This window comes from Coenobita brevimanus, chromosome 66 (genome assembly GCF_032717465.1).
Source record: "Coenobita brevimanus isolate Jiangsu-jjx chromosome 66, ASM3271746v2, whole genome shotgun sequence".
Lineage (NCBI taxonomy): Eukaryota > Metazoa > Arthropoda > Malacostraca > Decapoda > Coenobitidae > Coenobita > Coenobita brevimanus.
In genome coordinates, this window is record NC_137019.1 from 13,384,303 (window position 1) to 13,399,647 (window position 15,345).

General features: G+C 42.5%; 1 protein-coding gene across 1 annotated transcript in view; it reads left to right on the forward strand.

The window, feature by feature from the left end:
• LOC145405296 (uncharacterized) overlaps nucleotides 1–12,925 on the forward strand; it is a 218,148-nt gene extending 205,223 nt beyond the window's left edge. Inside the window, exon 3 of the mRNA XM_080276717.1 lies at nucleotides 12,866–12,925. The gene's annotated coding sequence lies outside the window, so the exon portion shown is untranslated. The remainder of the gene's footprint in view (nucleotides 1–12,865) is intronic.
• Nucleotides 12,926–15,345: the final 2,420 nt, after the last annotated feature.

Genomic DNA, 15,345 nt, shown 5'->3' on the forward strand with positions numbered 1-15,345 from the left:
AAAAAGAAAAAAAACAGACTTCTGCATTCTCATAGTCCGTCTCTATGCTTTTATCCCGTCCATTTTTTCCTTGCTGTACATATTCCTGTGCATCTCCTCTTTCTTCCCACACAACATTGCTGGGTACCTTCCCTATTCCCAAAACATCCATACCCACTTTCCCTTCTTCCGTGCATATTCATATCTAACAACAACTTCCTACCCATCCCTATCTGCCATCCTTCCCCTTCCACTCTTCCGCAAATCCTATCTTGTCCACTTCACTTGCCATGATTCCCTTCTTTACTCCACTATCCCCAGCTCTAACATGAATTTTCCAGTTTTCCTCTTTTCTATCATTACCCATTTCCACCTTCTGTCATTTCCCTTCTTCTTTTTCTTTTCCACCCTATCTCTTTAATTTTTCTATCTCGTTCTCTTCTTGCTTCCAGATTTTCTACTCTGCATGCTTTTTATTTTCCCCAGCCTTTTGCATCTCCTGTCTCCCATTTTTTTCTATTTCCGTTTCCCATTTTCTATCTCCCAAAACAGCAAGCAAGAAAAAAGGGGGACTGATGTAACTTGGGTCCCTCTTCTTGCACGCCTGAGAACCAATGAGATTTTAACGATGCCAGGAGAATGAGTCGGTGAAACATTACACACAGGAAAAGGATGAGGAGGGATTGGGGAGAGGGATGGGGAGGATTGGAAGATAGTAGGAGATAAAGTAAATAGAGGTAGGGGAGGGAGAGGGAAGAGGGGAGAGGGGAGAGGGAAGAGGGGAGAGGGAAGAGGGGAGAGGGAAGAGGGGAGTGGGAATAGTGAGAGTACGAAGAGAGGAAGGAACGAGAGAGGGAGAAGGGAGATTGAGAAGAGGGGAGAGACAAGAGATTGGGGAGAGCAAAGAGGGGAGAGAAGATAGGTAGCAGAATAAAGAGGATGAGAGGAAAAACGAGAGAGAGAGAGAGAGAGAGAGAGAGAGAGAGAGAGAGAGAGAGAGAGAGAGAGAGAGAGAGAGAGAGAGAGAGAGAGAGAGCGATGCGAAAGAGGAGGGGGAAGGAAGTGAGAGAACGAAGGGAGAGGAGGGGAGAGAAGGATGATGAGGGGACTAGGGGAAACGAATGAAGGGGGTAGAGATGAAGAGGGAATGGAAGACATGAGAGATAGAAGACAATGAAGAGGGAAGGCTCAGGAGGAAGAGGGGTGGAGGGGGAACCAAAAAAGGAAGGAGGGGAAAGCAAAAGAGGAGGAACAGAGAGGGGAAAGCAGATGAGGAGGGATGGTGGCGGGGCATGGCGGAGGAAAAAGAAAAAGGCAGCAGGGATTGGTGGATGGCGGCCAATGAGGGAGCGCCATCCACTCATCCATCTTGCTTCGACGTGCAGGAAAATGATGGCTTGTGGCTAAATTTTATCTTAAACCCTTCGCCTGTATGGATTTCGTTCATTATTATTATTACCATTATTATTATTATTATTATCTCTACGTCTTTTACTGGCTACTTAATTCTAGTTTATTTTTGTTTTCCGTTTTTTTTTTTTTAGCTTTCCTTTTTTCAGTTAGTTTTATTTTGCATTTATCTTTTTTTTTTTCGTTCTAAATGTGTTTATTCATTTTGAATTGATTCTGATTTTTTTTTTTACGTTTTTCTTACATCTTCCAGTTTACGAGTATAATAACTCCTTTCCACTACTTCCTGATTTAATATTCCCACCATGTCTATTTTCGTTATTATATCAACTTCGTCCCACCTCTTTCCATCTATGTACTTATCATCCGTTATCAATACCTACACATCTATTATCAACCCTTTATTCATTTATCTATCTTCCCTCTATTTATTTACCCTCCACCACTGCCTCTCCATCCAGATTCCTTCATGACATTACAAATTTTATACTTTATTCACAATTATTATAACTCATCACTTACTGACCTATCGTGTATATCCACCAACAATACAGCACCACGCCATCCACAGACATTTTATTTGCTAACATTGCTTACTTTGTGCTATCTCCGCAAAGGTGAAAGCGGGCTGTTTTCATGCATCTGTTTTTCTATCTATCTGTCTACTGTTTTCATGTATCCGTTTCTCTGTCGGTATGTCTGTCTACTGGATTACACAAATGCTAATGGGAGAGGAATACAGCGGGGATGTTCTGTCGAGGGCAACAGTTCGCCTAGTATCTCACGTCTTCTCAATTTCGCTTTCCTATGTTGGCTAACATTCCTAAGCTGGCAGGGGCTTGATATACTTCCCCGTCCCCAGATGGTTCCCTGATACGCAACATCACCAAGGGAAAGAGACGGACATGCCCAAAATGTGAAGTTATGTAGATGCAGTGGAACAATTGGGGAATTTTTGTCCCTGGCGCTTCATACTAACCCACGGATGAATTTAATTACCGATGGTGAAAATAAAGTATAGACGAGCAATAAAATGTTAGACTCTTTCAAACCGAGGACGCTTTTCTTTAATCAACTGGCAATTTTATTCACCTCAGATCAAGCTTTCTAAATTTAATGGGCAGAGTTTAGTCTCCATTAACCTAGGAACTACAAAGGGGCTCTCTTACTCTAACTGAAATCGACCTCAGAACTAAAAAATGGCATCATCCTGGTTGATGGGTTAAATATATACCAAGCCAGCACAGGGTGAATAAGGTGAAGGTCGTCAATAATTCGTTTACATCAACATGAAATCGTGTCATAAACTTACGAAACTAATAATTAATCATAGGCAGCGGTTTGAAATCATACTTCATTAATTCGAATGTCCTGATGCCTAACGTTTTTTTTTTTTTTTTTTTTTTTTTAGTAAACTCTGATTCTATAATTGGGATCAATAATTCCTTTACACATTCTCTAAGTCGTCTGAACCTAACGAGGACTTGCTAACTGTCCAGGAATATTCAAGAGGGTTGGAAGGATTAAATTCTTCCTTCACTTCTTTAAAACATCATGGTGGTAAAGGAATTATTTACTACAACTGTGCGCGCTCTGCTGAATGCCCTTCCAGTTCCTTTATCAGTCTACCCACCTATCCATCAACTCGTCCATTTACCCAACCATCCATCACCTCTCTCGCTAAAGCTCCCGCCAGAAATCCCCAAAAGGAAAAAGATTATTCTGTAAGAGTTTTCCCCCCTTGCTTCTCCTCTCCCTGTCCGTCAAAGCCGCTATTAGGGAAATCTTAGGCAACAGAAAATGGGCAGCTGGTAGGGGCTCCATTATAAAGAATTTAGGCTACCACAATATATAATGTAAGTGGTTGTTATTCTTAGGCGCCTATTAAAAGAGTAGATGAGTTTTAAAAAATGCAATAGGTATAACTAACATGCACATTTCAAGAAGTCTAAATGGTACAGAAAATCAGACAACTGGTTACTTAGTTGTTCATTTCAAAGGACTTAAGAATCGGTACATAATGTAATTGGTCAGATCTGCTTATTAATTTTAAGAGGAAACTCGGATATCATGTTCAAGAGGAGTTGGTAATGTTATTGTGGTCAGTTTCCGGTAACAACGCCGCATTCTTGAACAATGATTTTCAAAATTCTGAGACTATTCTAGCAACTCCTCAAAAAACTACAAAAAATCTTTCACCTCTTCAAGATTTTTAAGGTAACAATTTTACCTCCCTATTCTTAAGTATATTTTTGTGGCAAGTTACAATTTTGGCTGCCTATTCAAAGTGGAGTTTTGCAGGCAAGTAACTATTTACCCACCAATTCTATGTAAGAGTTTGAGATAAGTTACAATTTTAGCAGCTAATTTTGTGAGTAGTTTAGCAAGTGATTATATTATAGCACTGACTGGCTCCCATTTCACGTTCTTAGGCCGCCGAAAATGGACTCGCCGGCAACTTTGGGGTGCCCCTCTTCCCCGTGCGGTAAAAATTAATGATTTCGGAACGTCAGACTCAAAACGCTGTGTAGATATGGCTCGATAGGTCGGGATAATAGGCAGGGTAATGAGCTGTGAGGCTGACGTGGGGGTGACGTGGCCTTAGGGGTGGCAGGGAAAGGCTGGGGTGAGGAGGGTTGACTGGGGTGAGGAGAGTTGACTGGGGTTAGGAGGGTTGGTTGGGGTGAGGAGGGTTGACTGGGGTGAGGAGGGTTGACTGGGGTGAGGAGGGTTGACTGGGGTGAGGAGGGTTGACTGGGCTGAGATGGGAAGGCTGAGATGGGGAGGGTTGGCTGGTTGGTTGGTAGGGTTATTGAGTCAGAAATGTAGTTAGGAAGGATAGTTGGACTGTTGGTAGGAGAGAGTGAGTCGGAGAGAAGTGGGTTCATGCAGTGTGTGTGATGTTTTGGTGAAGTGTGTGTGGTGGGGGTGGTTGGTGGTGAGCGTGTGCGTGTGGCGGTTGGTGTGTGTGGTGAGTGTGTGGTGGGATGAGCAAGTGTAGTGGAAGTGTACAAGTGAGTTGGCTTGGAGTATGTGTGAGTGAGTTAGAGCATGGTTAGGAGAGTAGAGGTGGGGTTATTATTAAGGGATGCTGGGGGTAGACTGGTGAGTTGGGCTGGTATGTGTGCATGTGTTGTTGAGGAGTGAAAGATGTCTGGAAAGTGAAAAAGCGAACGTATATAAGAAACGATTACTATTTTCTTTGCATTTTACTGACTCTAGAGAATGCAGTGAGACAAGCAAAGTTATATCACGAGATACGGGTCAATTTTAGCCCCTGACAACCACTTTCGACCGTGTAATTTTATTCCAGTTATCCCCGTACAGTTTACTCAGTCGCGTACAGATCGACAGTGAGAAAGGAATGCCGAATATTAATTACCCAAAGCCAATATCATACACTGTGAAAGTGTGCGTTTGTAGGAGTATGGATGAATGAAAGTAAAACTGGACTTCAATGGATGCCAAATCTAGAAGGACGCAGTTAGACAGAGCTGTATAGAACAAGGTTGACAAAACAGGGGTGGTGGTCGTAGTGGGTGGGACAGCGTAGGAGATCGTGGGGCAGGTATGTCTGAGAGATTGCGCATGTGAGTGGGCGACTAAGAATGAAAAGAGCGTGGGAGAAAGGGGAACAAAGGTGTGCTGAAGACAAGAGGGATAAATGAGAAAGACAAAGGAAAATACTACTTAGGGAACTGTGGAAAAGTGCATCGAAATTTGAAAAGATAGTACCGGTATGAGTGCGTGTGAGATTGTGGATGACAGAGAAAGTAACATGGGAGTTTAATGGACGGAGATCGGGAAAGAGACGCAGTTTGGTGGAGATATATTAGGACAAGGGTGACAAAAAATGCAAGGTGATGGTGGTAGTGCCGGAGGGGGTGGGGGTGGGGAGAGAGCCAATAATCAAGAGCCAGTTAAGGTGCCAATACGTATGAGCTTTAAAGAGGAGGAACCCTGTTATTTGTATCGATGTTGCCGCTCGTAACTCACGCTGTAGAACACCTCGCATCAAGAAACTGCGAATTTCCGGAACTGGTGGTCTGTAAAATAATGGGGACACTATAGGTGCTGGAGAGAAAGAGCAAAGATAGTATGGTTATGACTCTCTCTCTCTCTCTCTCTCTCTCTCTATTTTCATAAACGTCAACCTATTCTTGTTCATTTTTTTTTTCACTGCAGAAATCATGTCCTCGGTAACTACAGCCTGCCCTACCCCATGTACAGGATTGCTCTTAACCCCTTCATCATTACGACGTGATTTGTATTTTTTTTTTCTACTACTAGACAAATTATGGTCAGCTTGGGAGGGCCAGGACACAGTGAGGGGGTTTTATGAAGGCAATACCAATATATAAGTCCATTAATTCGAAGATTCTCTAATATGCTGAATGAAATAGTCTGGTCATAGGGAAAGGATAATTTATGAAAGACGTTCTCATAATGAAAGAAATGCAGACATGAACGGTCTCTATAAATCTGACACACAAAAATAGTTACTAAAAGGCAATATGTCTGTTTCGAATCTTCTTAAAGCGTAATTCTAAAAAACACTCTTTAAAAGAAATTTTTCAGGCATTTTAATTTTGTACATGACCAAAATAATCATCTATATGTCTGCTAATTTGGCTGAATCTGTATCAACTATTACCAGCGTTATTCTCAAAAGGTAAGATGTTAGTATAATCCATCCAACTCATAGGTCCTTGATACTGTGGATGGCAGATACCGATAACAGGGAATTAGGCTGGAGGAGGGGGGTGAATGAGGGAGGGGGTGGGGGACAGGTATAGCTAGGAGTGGGAGGCTGGGATGGAGTGTATGGGTGGGATGGAGTGTATGGGTGGGAGGGGGCAGGGGGTAGGAGGGCAGGGGGTAGGAGGGCAGGGGGTAGGAGGGGTAACTGTGAATGCCTAAGGTGGGAAGGCAGTCGTTTGCGGTGTGGGGAGGGTTGGGTAGTCACATTTCCGGGGCACACTTCCCCATTCACAACACAGGAGCAGGGGTGAACATACGAGCGTCAACTCCCTGTGCAAGTAGCATTTATGTCAACAATGGTGGAGCTGCGATGGCCTAGAAAGAAGACATAATTATTCATTCTCTTAACCTTTTACAGCTCCAGAACGTTTTTTTATTTTGTCGCTTCTTTAGATTGGGAACAATTAACCCTTCCATTCAATGACGTACCTGTTATTTATCTGCCTCCAGACGATTTTATTCAGCTTAAGAATCATCTCTCGTGCCGCAGGAGTAAATGAAGGCTGTTTAACCTCTACAGAGCGAATTATCTCGCCTATACTATGTATAATAGTCTAATTGTAGTAGGAATAAAAGGAAAGCTACGTCGTCGCATTCAATGAGTGATTAATAGTTTAAGCCACGACATAAACTAGCTGAAAATGACGTAATAGAAATCCCAGAGGAGAACCTTGAGCTCCCCTCCCGAAAAAACAAGGCCGACTTTCAACTGAGCTATTGACTGTAGGTTGGGGGAGGTTGGTGGAGGGGATTACGCTATGTGAGAAGGGGTAATGGGGGAGGGGGTAATGGGGGGGTAATACGTGGGTGGGTGGGCCTTCCTCTTACCAGCTCCTACCAAGATAGCATTGTTGGAACCACGACATAAACAAAACGATTACCTCACCCTAGGAGGCGCTCTGCCGTACCATGATCTAATTGCACCTTCCCACGCGATGCTCCCCCCTCCTTTTCCCCTTCCCCCGACCCCTCCTAGACTCACGGGAACCTTTCTTTTAACCTTCAGAAGTCAAACAACGGGACTTTAATGAACCGAGAAGCCACGGAAACTACCTTGAAAGTTCGTGTAGTTGATATTTTTAGAGTATTGTAGGCAACAACTAGCAGGGATAACAACTGTTAGTTAGGCCAGAATGCGGGCCAAAGTACATTTTATTCAGTCTTACCTGAATTAAAGGATTATTCATAACCCTAATCTGATTGACTTACAGCATTATTCGCAGTAATCAATAACATTATTGCCTCCGCCAACGAGGTTATGTTTTTGCCGGCGTTAGTTTGTCTGTTAGCAGTATTACTCAAAAAGTTATGAACGGATTTTGCTTTTTTTTTCTTTCTTTGGAGTGGTAGGGTAGGGTATGGCCCAACGAACAATCCATTAGACTTTGGTGGTGATCCGGATCATCATCCGAATCCAGGAATTTTTTGTACATTTGTCCACACGATATCTCCAAAAGTTCTCAATGAGTCTCAATGAAATTTTGTGGAGCGGCAGGCCATAGGCCAAGAAAGAATTGATTAAATTTGGGGCGGATCTGGATTCGGATCCGGATCCTGCAATGCCACTGAAGGAGGTATGCTCTCTCCGAGTGCTTTCTAGTTCATATTTTGATCCCTATGCTAGTGCTAAATAGTAACTAATATGTTGTTCTTCCTTGATGACCTAAAATCCTTGCGAAGTTCAAGTCTATCAGCTATGACTAGTGAATTCCAAGCAGTTATTTCATGGAGAATCAATTAAATACTGCTTTCCGTTTAATTTAAAGAGTATGTCCGATCCATTACTACTGCAGAAGGATCCACCCCTCCCTCACCTCAAGGCATTAGCTTTCAGAGTACAGAAGCCAGGCAACACACGCCACTGCCCCCACGCTGCTTGACGGCCCCTCCTCACGCACACCACCACCACCACCACCGACACACACACACACACACACACACACACACACACACACACACACACACAGTTCCATATTTTTAGAAACTCCCACTGCTGACTGATGTACTTGAGGGAAGAAAGGATGATGGACGGAGGAATGGATGGAAGGAAGAAAGTATGGATGAAGGAAGGTATAAATGATGGAAGGAAGAATGGATGGATAAAAGACAGCAGAGGGGTGGACAGAAAAGTTATGCCTTATCTTCTTCCATCATCCTTTAAAGTAATTCCCCAACCACTCTCCTCAGTCAGATTTGAAGTATTTTAAGTATTTACGGTAAGTATTTTCAGTATTTAAATATTGTCTCTTAAACAACTCCACCCTCGTTTTAAAACTCTTTTCTCTTAACCAACTTCACTTATGTTCTGAACTGATTTTTTTCTGCTGTGCACTTTAAACCCCTTCAATACGATGACGTCTTTTTACTGCACTCTTGCTATGTCCAGATTTTATTCAATGCATTGGAAAGCAAAAAATAAATAAATAAATAAATCGCCCGTTAGGTCTCTTCTCAAGCAACTCTGGTTGGTTTCAAGTCAATTTCCTTTCAAGAAACTGCATCTTAATTCATTTCTCAAACATTTTCGACAAAGTTTCAAGTCTTCTCATCTTCTCCCAAGCACCACCACTTAGTTAACCTGCTTTAGGGCATCAGTATCTCTCAAACAACTCCTAGGTGATGTCCTCCCACACTCTCCCAACCAATCCCACCCTCACCTGGCCCCGGCATGCAGTCAGCTGAAGGAGGGAATAGTTTGCATCGCCTCTTCTGTTTCATGGCAAATTTTCCCCGTTTTAAATCTACTGAAAAAAAAATCTATTTAAAAAAGTTGCCTCCTCACAAGTAATTCCATTTTAGCTTTAAGTCTTCCTATTTTCTGCCAAGCAACTCCGCCTTCACCTGGTCCGGACGGCAGTCAGGGGAGGGAGGGTAGTTTGTATGACCTATTAAGGAGAGGCCGGTGATTGCCTCGGCTCAGGGTAATTAGATAATTGGCTACACTGCCGCATGAAAAATGGATGAGCTGCTTCTTGACGGACGGCACGGACGGGGGGAGGGTAGAGAGAAGAGTAGGGCCGGATGGGGAAGGGGAAGGAGAAGGGGGAGGGAAGGAGAATGGTGCCGGGAAAGGAAAAGAGAATGGTGAAGGAAGAGAGAAAGAAAAGTGAATGGAAAGAGAAAGAAAGGTGACGGAAGAGGGAAAGAAAGGTGGCGAGAGAGGGAAAGAAAGGTGACGGGAAATGGAATAGGAAAGAGAATGGTGATGGAGAGGGAGAAGGGACGGGAGAGCGATGAAGAGGCTTCGAAAACAGAAAGGCTAAGAAAGAAGTGGAGATGCGATTGGAGAAAGACTGGGAGGGCTATGAATGGGTGAATGTGGAGGGGAGGGTGGGGGGAATGGATGAGGGAAGAGGGAGGAGAACTGCAGAAGGAAGAGGAAACGAAAGGAAGGTTATGGAAAGACAGGTCACTCACTCCTTTCTCCATACCTATACATTACCAGATCCAACTCCATCCTTTACTTTCCCATCACTCGACTCCCATCACCTCACACCCTTCTACAACCCGTCCTCCCTCCCCCCACATAAACACACAGAAAATCACAAGCAATATTCCAACCAAAGAAAACCTCTCCAACCTCAACTAATCCTTCACCATCCTCTCCCCTCCCTCATCACTCCCGTATCAACCCCCTCTCTTCATCACACCACCACATATCAAACGAAAATCCATATATATATAAACTCTCCAACCGCTTCCTCCTCCTCTTCCACCTTAACCACTTCAGTACCATACCTGTTGGCTTTCCTTTGTACTCCCTCCCTCCTCCTCTCATCACACTCCCTCTCTGTCATCTCGTAAAAAAAAAAATCCAACAATGACAAACTTTCCAAACCTCATCCAACCCAACGCCATCCTATTTCCCTCAACCTTCCTCCCCTCTTCCTCCCATTCTCCCCACATCCCCCTCCCTTCTCCCCTCCCATCCCCCCTTCCTCTCAGCCAATCAGCGATCAGTTACATCCTGCAGGTAGCAATTTCCACCCCCCATGAATAACAATAAAATACAACGACCTCTATTTACACTTTTTTTTTTTTTTTTTGCCTTTTTTTATATACCTTGCGGCGAATCCAGCGGTGCGTGCCGGGGTCCGCTTGTCCGCCATTTTGTTCCGGGAGGCAGCAGTTGCACCCGCTTCAGGTCCCAAGATTTTATAACCTCTTTAGTGGGAATGGACGTTTATTTTACTTTGCTATTATTATTATTTATTTTTTGGCCACCTCACGATTTAATTCGGTTAGGGGAGGATCTTCTCGTGTTGGAAAGGTCAGCGATATTGGAAGAATCTCATCATGCCTTAATATAATCTCATCATGCCTTTATATCTACTGCACCTATTTATCTACACAAATAGATAGATAGACAGATATACGTAACGCCAGAAGTTATTCAGCTTCTCGACGATCCCCGAGGTGAAAGAATAAGCCAGTAAATAATATAGAAACTTAATACGATAAGGCTTTATAACTTTCTTCGGCAGACGGTTTTCATCGACTACTGGACAAATACTCACAGAAAATCTTATTATTCATTCAGTATAGTGATACCTTCATTCTTTCTACCAGACGACTTCAAGTGACTGCGAGGGGGTTAGAGAGAAGTTACTAAAAATCACTCCTACAGTACGACGGTCTCATTTTCTATCGGTAGAGAAATATATGCAGTTTATCGGAGACTCATCCTGACCAAGAGGCCTTTCTTAAGATAAACAAAATCGCCTCGAGGTAGCAAGAATAATAATAATAAATAAGAAAAGCATCGTACTAAGGGTTGACTGACATCCCACTTTCACTACTCTTTCATTCCCGGGTCTAACAATAGCCTGGTCCTCAGCCCTCATCAGATACAACGCTGAAATTTATTTTTTTCGTCATGCCTGGTGTGCTGCAAGGTAATTAGGAAAACAAAAGAGCGTATTGTTCCCTCACAACAAAGACCTGTACACTGCGCAACACTTGACTTCAGCCATGTTTGCAGTTTCTGAAAAAAGAATTGATTTTTCAACTACAAAGGCAGAACAAATTTTCACTGGCAATAGCTGTCGCGATCCTTGCCTTCCTTTACCGATCAGTAAAAAAAAATCAGTCTACCTGTCTATCTATCTATAACCACCTGTCTGCCTGCACATCTATCTAACACTATGTCTGTCAGTCACTTGATCCTACATCCTGTTAGAAGTAATACTGGCAAAAGGACTTCAAGGTATTTCTATCCCTACTGAGTAACGGCCACTCCTTCCATGACAAACCGTCCTTCTTTTTACCCTCGCACATTCTCGCTCCTTTTTCCCACTGCTATAATGTGATGAAGACTGACAGAATCCAGGAACAGATTGTAGAAAAAGCTAGAAAAACAAATCAACATCACACCCGGTGAAATCGACAGCACAGGTATTCTCGCTCAGCCTTTTAGACTTCGAAATTTTCATCTTCATCCCACAAGTTAAACCAAAGGGTATAAACGAGGAGCAGGCGTACGGACAGACAGACATGCACTTAATCCCTAAATAGTACCCCTAAAAGTAGAGCAAATGGAGAAAATGTGAAAGCGAGGTGGCTGAAAGGTAAGATCTATGTCGCGAGAAATGCAAGACATGAGAAAAGATTGCATCCCTATCAAGTAAATAAAGATAAGATCTATGTCGCGAGAAATGCAAGACATGGGAAAAGATTGCATCCCTATCAAGTAAATAAAGAGAAGATTAATTTACCCATTCAGTATGAGAGATCGTTTCAAAATAAAATCGTGTTAATGTATACAAGAACAAATTAAGGTAAGGCGTCATCGTGCTGAGGGGGTTTAAGTTTTCAGCATATAGCCTTAAGAGAAAGAGATATCCAAAAGCGCTGTCATATGGCCAAAGATAAGAGATAAACCCACCAATAGCGAGTCGGGGGAGAGGGGGGGGGAATCAGTCGTGCATAGGAAAAAAATAAATGCAAGAGTGGTACCGCAGCTTCCTCAACCCCACTGACCCATTATCGCTTACCCCTTATTTGTTGCCCTGCGATAATGAACGAGGTGGGGTTGGAAGGGGAGACGGGGAGAGGCGATAGGGGGCACAGGGGAAAATGACAGAGTAAAGGGAAGAACCGGTAGGGGAGATTTTGGCTGGGGGTGAGGGTAGAGGAGGAGGGTGTACTGGAGGACTCCTCTAAGAATAGCTATTTTATTTTGTCCAGGCTTCAGCTGTTGTAAATTTTTCGATCACACACACATAGTATACACTGCGATTCTTATATCACTGGATAAAAAATACATTGCCCTATATAACTATTTATCTAGCACTGAGGTCCTTATTTTTTAAACACGAATTTTTTTGGCATATCTAATTTCATCGAATTTTGTTCTGTAAGGCATACCTCAGCCAACCATATGTACCCATACCTAAAACAAGGAAAGTTATTTTTCTCACAGGGATCAACCAATGGTTAAAACAATATCAACTAACAAAACTTAACCCAAAACAACCTGACAATTTTTCTTTCCTCTTACAGGTCAGCCATGAAGTAAACTAATCTCAACCTAACCTAACTAAACACAAGCCACTTCTCCTTCTGTTACAAGATTAGCCAGTAACTAAACTAATCCTTACCAAACCTAACGAAACAGACTAATCTACTTCTCCTCCTCCTGCAGGGATCAGTCAGTAAGTAAACTAATCCCTACTTAAACCAGAACAAACCTAATGCCTTTCTCGTCCTCTTTCAGGGATCAGCCTGGTCGTGGTAACTCATATGCAGACGACAATAGCCAGCGAGAGTGGATGGCTGTGTCGGTCGGTATGAGGTGCTGCGACTAGGGTGTACCGGTGGATCTATTCCCTCCAGTCACTCAACGGACCTGTACCCGGACTACGAGAAGGACGAACCCCATAAACCACACTGAGACGACCACACCTTTAGTTGAGTTAGTCCCCCACCCTCCCTCTCCAAAATCTCGGCAAACATGGATCACATATACGTCGAGATGCGAGTTTATTTTTATTTTAAAAGCCTTTTTCCTTCCCCAACTCGGCAAACATGGAAAATAATGTCGATCTTCGTTTATTCGAACTCTGAAAACGGAAAAAAATGTAGATTTAAGTTCATTTCAACTCTGCAATTGGAAAAGTACCGTCGACCGAGGTTTGTCAACTCCGCAAATTGAAAAAAAATGTCGAACTAAGTTTATATCAACTCTGCGAAGCAGAAATAATGTCGACCTATGTGCATTTCAGGTTTGCATAGTGGAAAATATCTGCTTTCCAATCGGAAAACGCGAAAATTATAAATCTCCACAATTATCCTCAAAACTCCACAAACACGAAGAAACTCGACTTGCGCCTTACCAAATAATGAAGTGACTGTGACGACTTTGTGCTTAATAAGACTGTCTCTTTTACGTCCAGATATGTGTTGACATCAAGATCAACTTTCTAGCGGTACTCGAGCCAGGGAGAGGAAGGACAAATGAAGTGGAAAAGACGTGTATCTAAATGTGAAAAAATAACACAGTCTTATCCATCGAGCAGGAAACTTCACAATGAATAACAAACAGAAAAGCTGAAGTTGAAAATAATGAATTCTTGAAACTCAGCTAAACAACGCTTGTGAATAGTCCTCTTAGTGTTAAATTAGAATTCCGTACACCTTTCACTTTATTAATGCCTATACTGTTCAAGAGTAACATAACCACTTACTCCCCTCAGAGTAAGGGATTCATCTTGTCGATTTTTAAGTTAAATTTTTGAATCGTCACGGTCTTTCTGAAATTGTTATTTATGCAGTGTAAGAGTAAAACGAAGATACACGTGTTGGCTGGAATAAGGGGATATTTAGAAGTGATGAAGGTGGCATAAGTGATAAGGGTGATGGTGTAAGTGATGAAGCTGTTGAAAAATGACGGGATGATTGTTGGCAAAGGAAGGGAATACCTGACAAAAGGTGTTGGCTGAAGAAGAATAAAGCTGCTCGCAGAATAAGGGGATGGTGTCAAAAAGAAAAGGATCATGGTGTCAAAAGAAAGTGTCTAAATGAAGATATTTCCCACATCAGTTATGCTGACCAAAACTAAAGCAGTGAAAATGTCAAGATTCAAGAACATAAATGGAAAATACTCAAAGAATTTCGTGGTTGATGGCAATTGGTCTGCATACAAGAAGATGCAAGTCAAATAAATCATACTGATTAAGAATGCAAAAATTTAACTATTACTGAATTCGAAAAGTGGTTTTTCTCTTCCCTTATCGAGTACCCATCACTGAAATTCCTGACAACTTATAAAACATCATGAGGACACATCAACATCAGCGAGTCCTTCTCACACTGGAAGAGTGTTTAGGGCAAAAAGAAAATCACAGTTGATGCACAGTCGTCAGTTTGGCCAGACAGGAGTTAAAACCAACTATACAGTTGTAACATGGAAATTCCGAATGAAGCCCTCAGCCAAAACTACTTGTTATTTGAGGGCAGGACGAAAAACTGATTACTGCAGAGTCATCACTATATTTGGCCAAGTCGCGTGAACTCCTTCAATACGATGACGCCTGATATTTTACCTTTGCTAACTCCATACGATTTTTTCAGGAAATCTCCACCCTACTAAGAAGAAGGGGTTAATGAAGTCTATTAACTATTCTCTTTTAGTTCTAAATGTCATTCTAAGCTGAGTATAATCGTCTGGAGATAGAAAGTGAAATAGAAACACGTTACCGCAGTGAAGCGATTAATAACCTCAACAGCAACATCAGGAGTTCAGTCCCCCCTCCCCCCTTCTCATCCTCCCTCGCATGGGACGAATATTGGAGGGAAGGCCGAAAAATTACAATAATGCACACAAATGCAGAGTCGTCATTGGATTCAACCAGATCGAGTTGTGATCAAGCGTACGATGCTCTTTTGTTTCATATTAGTTTGCCAAAGCTCAGTGCGATCCCTCATAAGTTGTTATAATTCTTAAGTTACGGATGATTATGACTGATGATGATGATGATGATACCTTCTCTATGTTATTGTTAAGATGAAATTATTATATTCCTTTTTTCTTTTCCACATTGCCAAAAAGGTTCCCCTCCCTTTCATTACCTGTTGCCCTCGAAAGGTAGACAGTGACACCGGCAAAGAGCGGTGTTGTAAGTAAATGTGTAGGAGACGAGCGGCTCTCACAAGGTCACTCCATTTGGGTCTCCTGGTTGGGACCTCTGGATACAT